This window comes from Notamacropus eugenii, chromosome 1 (assembly GCF_028372415.1).
Source record: "Notamacropus eugenii isolate mMacEug1 chromosome 1, mMacEug1.pri_v2, whole genome shotgun sequence".
NCBI classification, from domain to species: Eukaryota; Metazoa; Chordata; class Mammalia; order Diprotodontia; family Macropodidae; genus Notamacropus; species Notamacropus eugenii.
The window spans coordinates 642,249,483-642,262,155 of NC_092872.1; positions in this window are offsets into that span (position 1 = coordinate 642,249,483).

Consider the following 12,673-nt stretch of genomic DNA (forward strand, 5'->3'; position numbering starts at 1 on the left):
ATTGATTGATGGTAAATATAGTTCTCTTGATTAATTTGACTACTTTCTTGGAAAAAAAAAAAACTCTCAGGGAAGCCATGGCTTCAGCTGTCACCTCTGTAGAGATGACTCCTAAATCCACACCTTGAGCCCAACTTCTATTCTAAGGTCCAGTCTCACATTTCCAGTTGTTTACTACATATCTCCATCTAGGTGTCCTATTGGCACCTCAAACTCAACAAACCTAGAACTCAATTCATCTTCTTCCTGACTGCTTTTTTGTTTAATAGTAATTACCATTCTTCTAGTTAGCCAGGTTCGAATCTTTTTCATTCTCCTTCACTGCCACCCCATATCCAATCATTCTTTAAGATTTGTTAATTCTATTGAAATCTTTTCTGCAACAGTTCCTTTATTTTCATTCCCAATGTCTCAACCCTAGTTTGAACCATTATCTTAGATTCCTAGAACTTATGTAAAAATCTCCGAACTGTTTTTAATTCTTGCGCTCCCTTCTTCCCAAAATACATATTAGGTACCAGATTAATCTTTCTATAGCACAAATACGGTCACATGGTTATATCCTGCTCAAAAGCCTTCCAATCCATCGATTGGGATTTAGTGCCCTCCATGATCTAAGAGCCTAATTTTTCTAACTCTGCCTCTACTAGTTTTAGTTTAGCCAAGCTAAACCACTCATCATTTCCGAAATACATCTTCAACATTCTTGCCTACACACCGTGTCCTACTTCTGGAGAATCTCTCTCTCCCTTTCTCTCTGTTTCTCTGTCTCTCTGTCTCTTTCTGTCTCTCTGTCCCTCTCTGTCTCTCTCTGTCTCTGTTTCTCTCTGTCTCTCTCTGTCTCTCTCTCTGTCTCTCTCTCTCTGTCTCTCTGTCTCTCTCTGTCTCTCTGTCTCTCTGTCTCTCTGTCTCTCTCTGTCTCTCTCTCTGTCTCTCTGTCTCTCTCTCTGTCTCTCTCTCTGTCTCTCTCTCTCTCTGTCTCTCTCTCTCTCTCTCTCTCTCTCTCTCTCTCTCTCTCTCTCTCTCTCTCTCTCTCTCTCTCTCCCCCTCTCTCTTTCATCTCTACCTACTAAAATCCTATCTACTTTTCAAGGCACAGCTTCAACACCACCTCCCATACTTGAAAGGGATCTCTTCATCCCCTGAAGTCTTATAGTACTTGGTTTGCCCAGCACTTAAAGCACTTATCATATATTACCTTTTCTTATAGTTACATGTGCCTACAAGCCCAAGGTATACAACTTTGTATCTTTCGTGGCACTTAGCACTTCATCAATAGTTGTTATATGAAGGAATTTATAAGTGTCTGTAACATTTTGTTCTTCATGGGATTTAGTTATGAGGTTTCGTTACATACACACATAAACACACACACAAACACACACAGTTAAAGACATGGTTTCCTGGAATAAGTCTATCACTAAGAACAACCCTACATAGTTCTGAAATTAGGGAGATCTAAATGTAGACCCCTATAATATTACCTTCAGGGCTAAAGGAACTTTAAAACCTACCACATAGCATTGCAATATGAGAGCTGGAAGTGCTTTCTAACCCTTTCATATATAGCTAATGAAAAAGAAACAACAGAATCACAGAATCACAGATTTAGAGCCAGAAGGAACCTTGGACGCTATCTAATTCCCTCATTTAACAGATGAAGAAACTGAAGATCAGAGAGGTTTTGTGACTTGCTCAGGTTCACACAGATGGTTAGTGTCCCTTGGGGTTAGAACCAGATGTGGTGGTAAGGACCCTGACTCAGTTCAGGGCTCTTACCATCACCCTGAAAACAACTTGAAATCTCTCTCAGCTGTACCATTTGGTCCCCTGTATATTCTGCTGGTAACTAAGTGGCACAGTGGATAGAGCACCAGACTTATCTTCCTGAGTTCAAATCTGGCCCCAGACACTTATTAGCTGAATGACTCTGGGCAAGTCACTTAACACTGTTTGCCTCAGTTTCCTCATCTGTAAAATGAGCTGGAGAAGAAAATGGCAAACCACTCCAGTATCTCTTCCAAGAAAATCCCAAATAGGGTCATGAAGAGTTGGTCATGACTGAAACAACTGAACAACAACAAATATTCTGCTGGTCATGCCTGGGCAGAAGAGTAGAGATGCACCCCTATGTCCAGTTGTCTCCCTTCATCAGCTGCCCCACTGCTCCCCAATGTGTCCCAGTTTGCCAGCAACAGCCACTGTTCTTCTCCAAATAAAAATAGACCTGCAGTGTTAGAAAAGGAAAGTACTCCCTGTGCTGTCTTCCTCCTCAGTGAATGAGCCACTTGATCCTATAATTGGGATGTCCTTGTGGTCACCTTGCTGCCAGGAAACTGGCCAGATCTATATTTTGCCATAATTGGGTAACTCTTGTGGGCGTTGGCCCACCTCTCCTCCCAACTGTCAAAAAAGATTACCCAGCAGTGCATGGCATAAAGCTGAACAGTGGGATATTTCCAAAGCCATTTTTTATCAGCCCCATTCATCACCCTAAGTCCCTCAGGGCAGCCTACCCTCCTGGATTTCTCTCCCTGTAATCAATTTTGCTAAGTCTGAAGTTCCAAAGCCTCCTTGCAATTTCAGTCCAATCCCAGCCTAGTCTAAGGTAGGTTTTATTGTTCAGTTGTGTCCAACTCTCCATGACCCCATTTGGAATTATTCTTGGCAAAGACACTAGAGTGGTTTGCCATTTCCTTCTCCAGATCATTTTACAGATGAGAAAGACAGGGTTAAGTGACTTGCCTAGGGTCACACAGCTATTAGGTGTCTAAGGTCATATTTGAACTCAGGTCTTCCTGAATGCTCTATCCAGGGCACCACCTAGCTGCCTTCCCAGCCCAAGGACTGACTACCTAAATTGAAATGTAAGAACCCAGTACTTTTTCTCATAAGCAGTGAGATGGCTGGGGGATTTCAGACTAATGATTCATTAGCCATGAAACAACAATAATGAATTGTTTTCTCCAAGTGAGTTCATTGAATTGGACAGAAAACACAGAATTAGATAAGAGCCCTTTCCCAGGAGGCTGAGAGGTGATTTTCTCATAAAGTTATAGACTTGAAAAAGATTTGAGATTATTTAATTCAGCTTTATAGGAGAGGAAACTAAAACCTAGAGAGGGTAAGACCAAAGTCATACATTCATTAAATGATCAAGTCAAAACTGGGATTCAGATCTAGTGCTTTCCAGTACAGTGTCACTTAGAGATACAGGTTTAAAGATATGTATTTATGTACATGTATGTGTATATATATTTGTGTATATATTATGTGTGATATATAATGCATATATTATATGTATATATACACGTGTGTGTACACATATATACATGTATATATATATATATTTTAGCATTCATCTTTTGAGTTTAAAATTCTCTCCCTGCCTCCAGTCCCTACCCAACTCATTCAGAAGGCAAGCACTATGATACCACTATACATGTGAAGCCATAGAAAACATAATTCTATGTTAGCCATGTTGCAAAAAAAAAAAGGCAAGAAAAATGAAGTGAAAAAAATGCTTCAATCTCCACTCAGAGTTCCTCAGTTTTCTCTCTGAAGAATAGATATTTTTTGTCATGGTTCCTTCAGAATAAGACATACATATGTTTATACATATATACATTTATACATATGTGTGTGTATACACACATATATACATATATTAACATAGTCAAGGAGAATTTGTTTTGTTTGACTGTATATTGGTGACAAGGAATTTGTTTTGTTTTGTTTTTTCCTCCAATGGGGAAGAGGGTAAGAGAAAAAATAGATTTTTGTCTTTAAAAATATAAAACTGTAATTAGAATAGATAATATTACTTGGTGTGGAGTGGGGAGGAGAGTTATAAATGACCTGTGATTTCATGGTTAATGGGAACTCTCCTCTGAGGCAGATGATGGGCAAAGTATCTGTAATTTATAATCTTAGAGCAGGCTTTCTTTACCTGGAGCCCCCAAATGCATGCAGAGATTTCAGGAGGGTCTGTGAATTTATTTTTTAATAAGTATTTTGATACCTGTATTTTAATATAATTGATTTCCCTTATAAGCCTATGGATCTTATTTTATGCATGTAAAACCAAGATTTTGAGACAGAGTTCATAAGCTTCTTCACATTGCCAAACAGATCCTCAAGACACAAAAATGGTTAAGGACTCCCTTTTCAGAGAGTTGGCTCCAGGCACTGAGAGGAATAAGCGATTTGGTCACAGTCATATAATGCCTACTTCTGACAATAGGATACTTGGGTATTAAAGTAGTCTCCTTGAAGGTAGGGAGTTCTCCATTTCGTCTTTGCTAATCACAGCACTGGGCACCCACAGCAGGTGCTTAAATGAGTGGTTTGTTTGGATTGGATGATGCTGGCACCTCTTTTGGAATTGTTAGTGTTGGAGAGTTACCTGGATCTCTGAAAGGTCACACCAGTTGTTCAGGATTACACAGCTAGAATAGGTCAGAGGCAGAACATGAACAAGGTGTACCTGACTCTTTCCCTCCCTTAATATATGGAATAAAACAAGCATTTCTGTAACACAGTAAATTAAAAAGGATGATTGTACATGAAATTACAAACCTATCGTGTACAATTTACTACTCCTTTTAAATACATAATAAAATTATCATGTAAATTTCTTTTTTTCTTCCCTGCCCCACTCTCTCTAGAGATAACTACCGTTAGAGAGAAATTTGGTGTGTGTGTGTGTGCATGTGTGTATGTGGAAAATTCTATACTTCTACTTACCAGTCTGGATGCAGATAGCATCTTTCTTCATATGTCCTTTATAGTTAATTTGGGTATTTGTAATAATAAAAATGACCTATTCGCTCAAAGTTGTTCTTAAAACAATATTGCTGTTACTGTATACAGTGTTCTCTTGGATGTGCTCACTTCGTTCTTCATTATTTCATATAGATCTTTGCATGTTTTTCTAAAATCGTTGAGCTCATCATTTCCTATAGTATGGTAGTATTAAACCAGTCCTCTAGCCATTATCCCAGACTGCCTCTCAAATCAGTATTATCTAACCATTTAAGCTACTCTGTATGTATGATATATATATACAGTATATATAATATATGTGTGTGTGTATGTGTGTGTGTGTATGTATATGTATATACTCTGAGGCCAGGTAATATCCAAAAGGCAAACTGGCACAGTGAGCAGAGATATGGCTTTGAAATCAGGAAGGCATGGGTGCAAGGCTTGAACTATACTAGCTGTATGACCTTGGGCAAGTGACTTAGGCAACTATATAACACTTTTTATATCACTTCTCATTCACAAGGCATCATAGGTAACCTGCAGCACCCTCTTTATGCCACCTGGCATCTTTCCACTCTCCTTTTGGCTTACCTGTAGTTTTTTATTTTTATTTTTTGAGATTATGGTGGTCCATGACTCACAGCCACAAAACACTTTATTCCTTAGCATCAGTGGGAGAATATTGGCATTAAAAAGATGCTTTTTGTGGCAGCAAGCACTTGAGAGCACTGAAAGCACTATGGTATTTCCCAAATTCAATCAAATCTGTCCTCCTCCTCTTATTTTATTCTGGGTCCAACTTTGGGGTCCATCTGCAGCTCTCATTCAAAATGAGGACTGAGGGACTAACTAGGCTGTCTGCCCACCAGCTGCACGTCATAGTCTAGGCAATCTGGGTTTATATTCAGTTTTGTTTTCCCACTGTGATTGTTTAGGCCAAAATCTCTTTCTTGCTGCTGTGGATTTTACTGAGTAAATGCTCAAAAAATGTTTATTCATAAGGCTATAAATCCACTGGGGGACTGTGTTCTATGGAACCCTGTGATGAGAGAAAATTCTCATGCTAGGGATATTACCTCTAAAATATTACATGTAAAATATATTAGGTACAAAATGTTAAATGTAAAATACGTTAGATGTAAAATATTGGATGTAAAATATTAGGTGTATTTATAATTGAGATATTTTTACGACTCTGGAAGCTCACTGGTGTGATTTCTGTCTTTAATGGTGTAGTTCACAATCTGCCCATAGCCTCTCATTTTGTACTGCTCTCCTCTACATCCTCCCATGAATCTTACATAAAGGATGAGCATGCTCAATCCTTTTCTAGGGCTTTTTACATTCTTTGTATACCGGTGCAGTATCTGGGTTACTCATCTATCCTACATCCCATGCCTGGGCCACCTCCTTTTATGAATATATGTGTCCCTGAATGTGTTCTACACCACTTCCTGTAAGTAAGTCATTGTTCTTACCTCTGGATAGTTAGGTATGCATCAAACAAATATAACATCTCTACCCATGGCCATACTTCTGTGAATAGAGAACTGGCCTTGGAGCCAGGATGACCTGGGTTCTAGCCCTGTCTCTGACACCCACTTAGCCATGTAACCCAGGCTAATCACTTAATCATCCAGTGTTCTGGGTGACTCTGTAAGACTATATGTTGCAGGAAAGATGCTCACCTTCATTGGAAAAGTAGGTTCCTCATCATGAGCTCCGTAAGCCAATGAAATCTCCCTTTCCATAACTACCAAACACACTCATGACTTATAAATGAATGAATGAAAAATAATGTATTAAATGCTTTAAATAACTTAAAATTAATCTTTAATTTTATTAATAATTCATGAAAAGTTTTAGATAGGTGCAAGTGAATGAATTACTACTGTATAATAAATTATATGAAATAAATGGCATATTAAGATAAAATTAATTAATTCTTTAAAGGGGGCAGCTAGGGAGTAAAGGAGATAGAGTACTGAGCCTGGACTCAGGAAGACTCATCTTCCTGAGTTACAATCTGTCCTCAGACACTTACCAGTTGTGTTACATTGAGCAAGTCACAACTCTATTTGTCTCAGTTTTCTGATCAACAAAATGATCTGGAGAAGGAAATAGCAAACCACTTCAGTATCTTTGCTGAGAAAACCCTAAATGGAGTCATAAAGAGATGGGCATGAATGAAAATGACTGAACAACAACAAGTAATTAAAATGAAAATATTTTAAATGAATAAAATAATTTAATAAAAGTCAAGTAAACAATTTAAAAATTAATAAAAACACTCATTACATGTGCTAAGCACTGAGAATGTGTATAGTAAGACAAATATAGTGTAAGACAAAATAGTATAGACAAATCCATCTCTCCAGGAGCTCATGCTGTAATTAGGGGAGGCAATACATAAAAGAAAATTTGGCTACAGGGCAGATGGAAAAGCCCACCGGTCCTAAAGGTACCTCTGGGCAAATGGCAATGGCCAGGCTTCTTTATATCACTAGGTCAGATAACAACCACAGAGTCTGCAGAGTACAGAAGCAGGACCTTAGGACAAAGCTGGGGGGGGGGGCAGTGTAGGGATCTTCTACCTCATGTGAAAGAATGGAGTTAGTGACTCCTATCTCATCCAAGTTCTGTGAGCAGTCATGTACCCGAGATGCATTCTGTGATGGCTTAGGTCCAGATGAGGGGAAAAGGGAGAAGGGAAGGATGTCTCTTTTTCCCTTCCCTGTGTTTGTGTGTCTTCCTGCCATCTTGGAATCCCAGATAAACTATGGGATTGGGTTAGGGCTGGGAGAGACACATACAGGCTTAATTTCCTCTATTTTGCCTCAAAGCTTTTCTAATTCCCCACCAATCCCTTTAACTCAAAGATTATTCTATACTCCCAGGTCCTCCAGATTAGCATTTATGAATTTCATTAAACTATTTCAAGCCTAAGTGTTCCATGACCAAGTAGGGTTGCAAAATATTACTACCCAACAGCTGCCTTCCCCCTCTGCACTGCAGTTCCCATCATCACCCCCCCAGACTCACCCAAGTAGACAGGTGGAAAGCTCTTTTTTAGGCTTGGAGACATCAACTTCCATTCTTCCTTTTCAAGGAAGGCATAACACAGGAAGGACTTGCACCAAATGATTGGAATCGGGAAAAGAAGTTTTTGCCACAAGCCACTTATCAGTTAACTCAAATATCCGGCCTGGAGTGTGATGGTCGTCAAAAACTGCAGAAGAAAAGGATGTTTACAACATTTTTAGAACCCACTCAGTTTAGTTAGAAGTCTTTAGATCTAGAAATGTGGCCACAAATCACATAAATTAAGAAGTTCAAACTTAACAGCATCCAAGATGTTATCTAGGACGGTTTCTAGTGTCAGTGTGAAGAGGTACAGGGCACGTGGCTGAGAGACAGGAGGAGGAGGAAGGATGGAATTATTATCACATCAGTATGGGCAAGGCTGGTCTTTTTAGCTGGCTTCCTAAAGTTTCCCAGGTATTAAGACTGTAGGTATTTGCTAAGTTGCAAGGATAGGGAATTTACAGGAAAAACACTTCTGTCCAGTCAATTAACTTGTCAGTCAAAAAGTTTATGTTAAGCTTCTACAATGTGCTGGGCCCTGTACTAGGCACTGAAGACAGAAGGATGACAACTATGAAATGTCCTTCCCTTTTAGGGTTTTACATTATAACAAGGAAGACATCAAGAATGAGTATAGGTATACACAAAATGTACAAAAATATATAATAAACGATATTATAATATAAATGTGCAAGATAATTTAGAGAGAAGGCACTGGCTGTTAGGAGGACCATGAAAGGTTCATGTAAAAGGCAGCATTCCAACTGAGATTTGAAGGAAACTAGGAATTCTAAGAGGCAGAAGTAAGGAAGGGGTTCACTCTAAGCATGAGGGACAGCCAGTGCAAAAGCATGGAGAGGGGAGATGAGGAAAAGTAAGAAAGACAATTTGGCTTGACCTTAATGGACATTAAGGGAATAAAGTATAACAAGGGCCAGATTGGAAATACCAGCATTTATGTTTGATTATTGAGATAACAGGAATCCACTGAAGCTTTTTGAGTATCATATGGAAACAGTCCGACCAGTGCATCTGGAAAATCACTTTGGTGACTGTGTGAAGGATAAATTGGAGAAGAGAGAGACTTGAGTCCTGGAGACCAGTTACAAGGTAATTGCAATGATCCAAGAGAGAGGTCACAAAGGCTTAAAGTAGAATGGTAGTAATGTTAGTGGAAAGAAGGGGAGAAATGCCATGAAGATCAGCTCACATTCCACTTTCAGAAAGCCTTTCCCAGCCGCCCCGATGCTACTTCCTTCCCTCTGAGATTATTTGCTGTGAAGCACTTAGAGCTTGATCAGACATCAAAGACACAAGGTCATCCATTGCATCCTGGGCCATTGCCAGCTGTCTTGACTTTTGTCTTATCACTAGACTTGGATGACTCTGGAAGAGAGAGTGAGGCTGAAGATTTTGTGTATTTCTACCTCACATGAATCCAATTCATGCATGAGTCAAGACATCACCTTGTGATGTCATTGGATCCTCTTTAAGAACAAAGGACAAACAGCACTGACGTTTATACTGTATATGTCTTGTTTGTATGTGGTTATTTACATGTTGTCTCTTTCAAATGTTGTCTGCCATTCAAATGTGGACAATCTCCTCAGACAAAGATTGTGTTTTTGCCTTTTACTTATATCCCTCAAACTTAGGACAGTATTGGGCACATGAGTAGGGAAGGACTTCTTTCTGGAGTAAATACTTGTTAAAGGCTTGTTTCCTAAATAATCAGAAGCAGAAATGATAGGATTTGGCTACTGATAGGATATGTAGGTTGAGAGAGGAGCTGAAGATGACCTTGAAGAGGATAAACTGGGTAACTGAAAGGATGGTGGCACACTTGACAGAAACAGAAATTCAAAAGAAGAATGGGTTTGGTGGTAGTGGGGAAGAATGAATTCAGTTTGGGACATGCCAAGTTTGAGATAACTCTATGACGTTCAGTCTGAAATGCTCAGTCATTGATCCAGATACAAAAATAGCTCTGGTCTACTTTGTACAGTGGAAGGAATTTTGGACTAAGAATAAGGATATCTTGGTTCTAGCATTGGCCTTATTATTATCCAGTAAGTACTCAAAACCTCTGAGGTCTCAGTTTCCTTGTCTATAGATGGCACAATGAGATGATCATCAAGGTCCCTTTAAACTCTAGAATTCTATAGGACATGCTTACTGAGGTACCCAGGGTCCTTTCACTTTAGTCCCCTACCAGAGCCATTCAAACGAGGAGGGAATCGATTGTTCTGTAACACAGCACAGCAGAGCAAGGGAGGTTTCCTGATTGTGGTTAGGCAGTACACCAGAATTTGCAAAAGTGGATAACAAAGTTGGTGTGTCAGTTTGTGGTAGGATGTGCAACATAAATAGGAAATTGAGACAATCATGTGAATGCAGCTGCTCTTAGGGCAGGAGGGGCCTCTGAAGTTGGTGCATCACACCATTTTGCTAAGAAATAGTACTCCTTTCCTACACAATGCCCTTTAAAAAAAGGAAGACAATAAAAAAATAAAACCCAATTAGTAAACCCAGATATGATGCATCAATGCATAGTCAGGCAAGCTGTAATTCCTGGCAAGTAGAGGGCTGGGGATTTTTTCCCCTCCTCCCTAGGGAAACATGTCCAGGAACAAGTCTCTAAAGATGACTTTATGGGAATCTGATGAGGAGAGGAAGCAAGGACTTTTCAACAGTGGGGACAGAGGAAGCAATGAGGATATGGGCCAACCGCAGGCGAGCAAAAGACAAAAGTAGTAGGAGAGGCCTGTTCTGTGGCTCCTTCTCTACTTTCACATAATATGTAAATGAAGGCATCTGCTACTCCCATAGGGGCAGGTGGGAGTGGAGTAAGGGAAGGACTTCTTTCTGGAGAAACTCTGATGTCATGAGAAGTATGATCTAGGGGAAAGAGTTTTGGGGTTGGAGCCAGAAGACCTGGGCCCAAATCCCAGCTCCATTATTCCCCTGTTTGGATTTTAGTTTTGTCATCTGTAAGTAGACTCAGATGACCTCTGGGGCATCTAATCTATGAGGTCTCTCAATCTATGATACTTTTACTCAGTTGGGATAATGGGTTACTCCTTTCAGGTACAATTGCACTTTAAAAGACATGCTCAGTGAAAGGTACTTGAATGAATCTCTAATTTTGGGTACTGGGGCAACTGAGTAGAGGAAAGGCAGGATCAGTGGGACAGCTGGGCATTCTTGAAACTAGCTACTTTTTACATGAGATGACTCTCTTGTATGTGATAATGAAGTTGTAATGGGGTAGGGATGGGACTAGGGGGCTGGCCATAGCCATAGAATCAAAGCAACAGAGAGAAGAATCCTAGAGCTGGGAGTTATACCCTTCAGCTAGAAGCACTTTTAAATGATCCTCCTGGGGTGGGAGGACTAAAGATCAAAGATGGCGGCTAAGTGTAAACTGAAGGATTACCAACGTATAGTCCTACTGCCTATGATTTGGCCCTCACAGTCTAGATCTGAGAAATTTGGGAAGAGAAAAACCAATTTCCAGGATCAATGACCATAAAGCACTAAAGGTCAGCAAACTCTTTAGTACTAAGAGGTACCAGTAAGGCTAAGCAGTATCCATTTGGCTTGTCAACAGGCCCAAGACATGAGGGTGTATATGTGTGTGTGTGTGTGTGTGAGAGAGAGAGAGAGAGAGACAGACAGACAGACAGACGGACAGACAGACAGACAGAAAATGGAAGAGAAAGGAAAGAAAAATAATATAAAAAAAAGGAAAAGGGAGGACAGGAGAAAGCATGAGAGGAGAAAATAAAAGGTGCATATGGTAGGGTGTAGCTGAGAAAGGACTGCCAGCTGCCATGTGTGGGCCCCCATGAGAAAGTTGTCTAGCTATGGGCTGTCAATTACAGAGCTGACTCAACACCCTTTTCCCACTAGCCTCTTATACTCTGGAGCAGACACAGAACCAGAGGACTATAAAAGAACAAGTGAGTAATAAAGGTCCACCATTGTGGTAGAAACCCAGGTGAGAGGAAGAACATCTGTTTACCATTCTCAGTATAATCCTCCTTAGATCTTAGGTTACAGACTTAGAACCAAAACGAGCCCTCGTGGTTCTCTCCTCTACCTTTTCTTGCCCCTGTTGTTTGTTTTTAGCTGATGAGGAAACTGAGACCCATTGAGGTAATAATGACGCTAGCTCGCATTTATACAGTTCTTTAAGGTTTGCAAAGTTCTTTATGAGTATCATCTCCTTTTTAACATCCCAACAACCCTGGTGGGAGGTGGGTTCGATTATGACCTCCACTTTAAGAATGAGGAAACTGAAGCACAGAGAGATTAAGTCACTTGCCCAAGGGCACCTGGCTAATGAGTGTCTTGGGCCAGATTTAAACTCGGTTCTTCTTGACTCGAAGCTCAACATTCTATCCCATGGGACACCTAGCTGGTCCAAGAAGTGAAATAACCTACCCAAGGTCACACAGTTAGCAAGGGGCCATGCTGAGATTTCAACTCAAGTTACTTTATTCCAAATCAAGCACTCTTTTTACTGTGTTATATTGAAGACACTTAAAAGATAATTATTAAATAATATTGCAAAGACCACAACATCTCTTCTCCAGGCTGAATAGTCTTAGGTCTGTTAAGCTCTCTCTCACAGTTATTTTCCAACACACACCTCCCAAGCCCTGTATTATCCTCTAAACCATGCTGGTTTTGTGTGCCTATTTTTCTAGTATGACTTTATTCATCAACAGGCAAGACCGCTTCTCTCAAGGCCTGGAAAGAAAAGTCTGCCCAGTGGAAATAACTTGGTTCCAATCCCACCCTTAACCAAGCTTCCCTG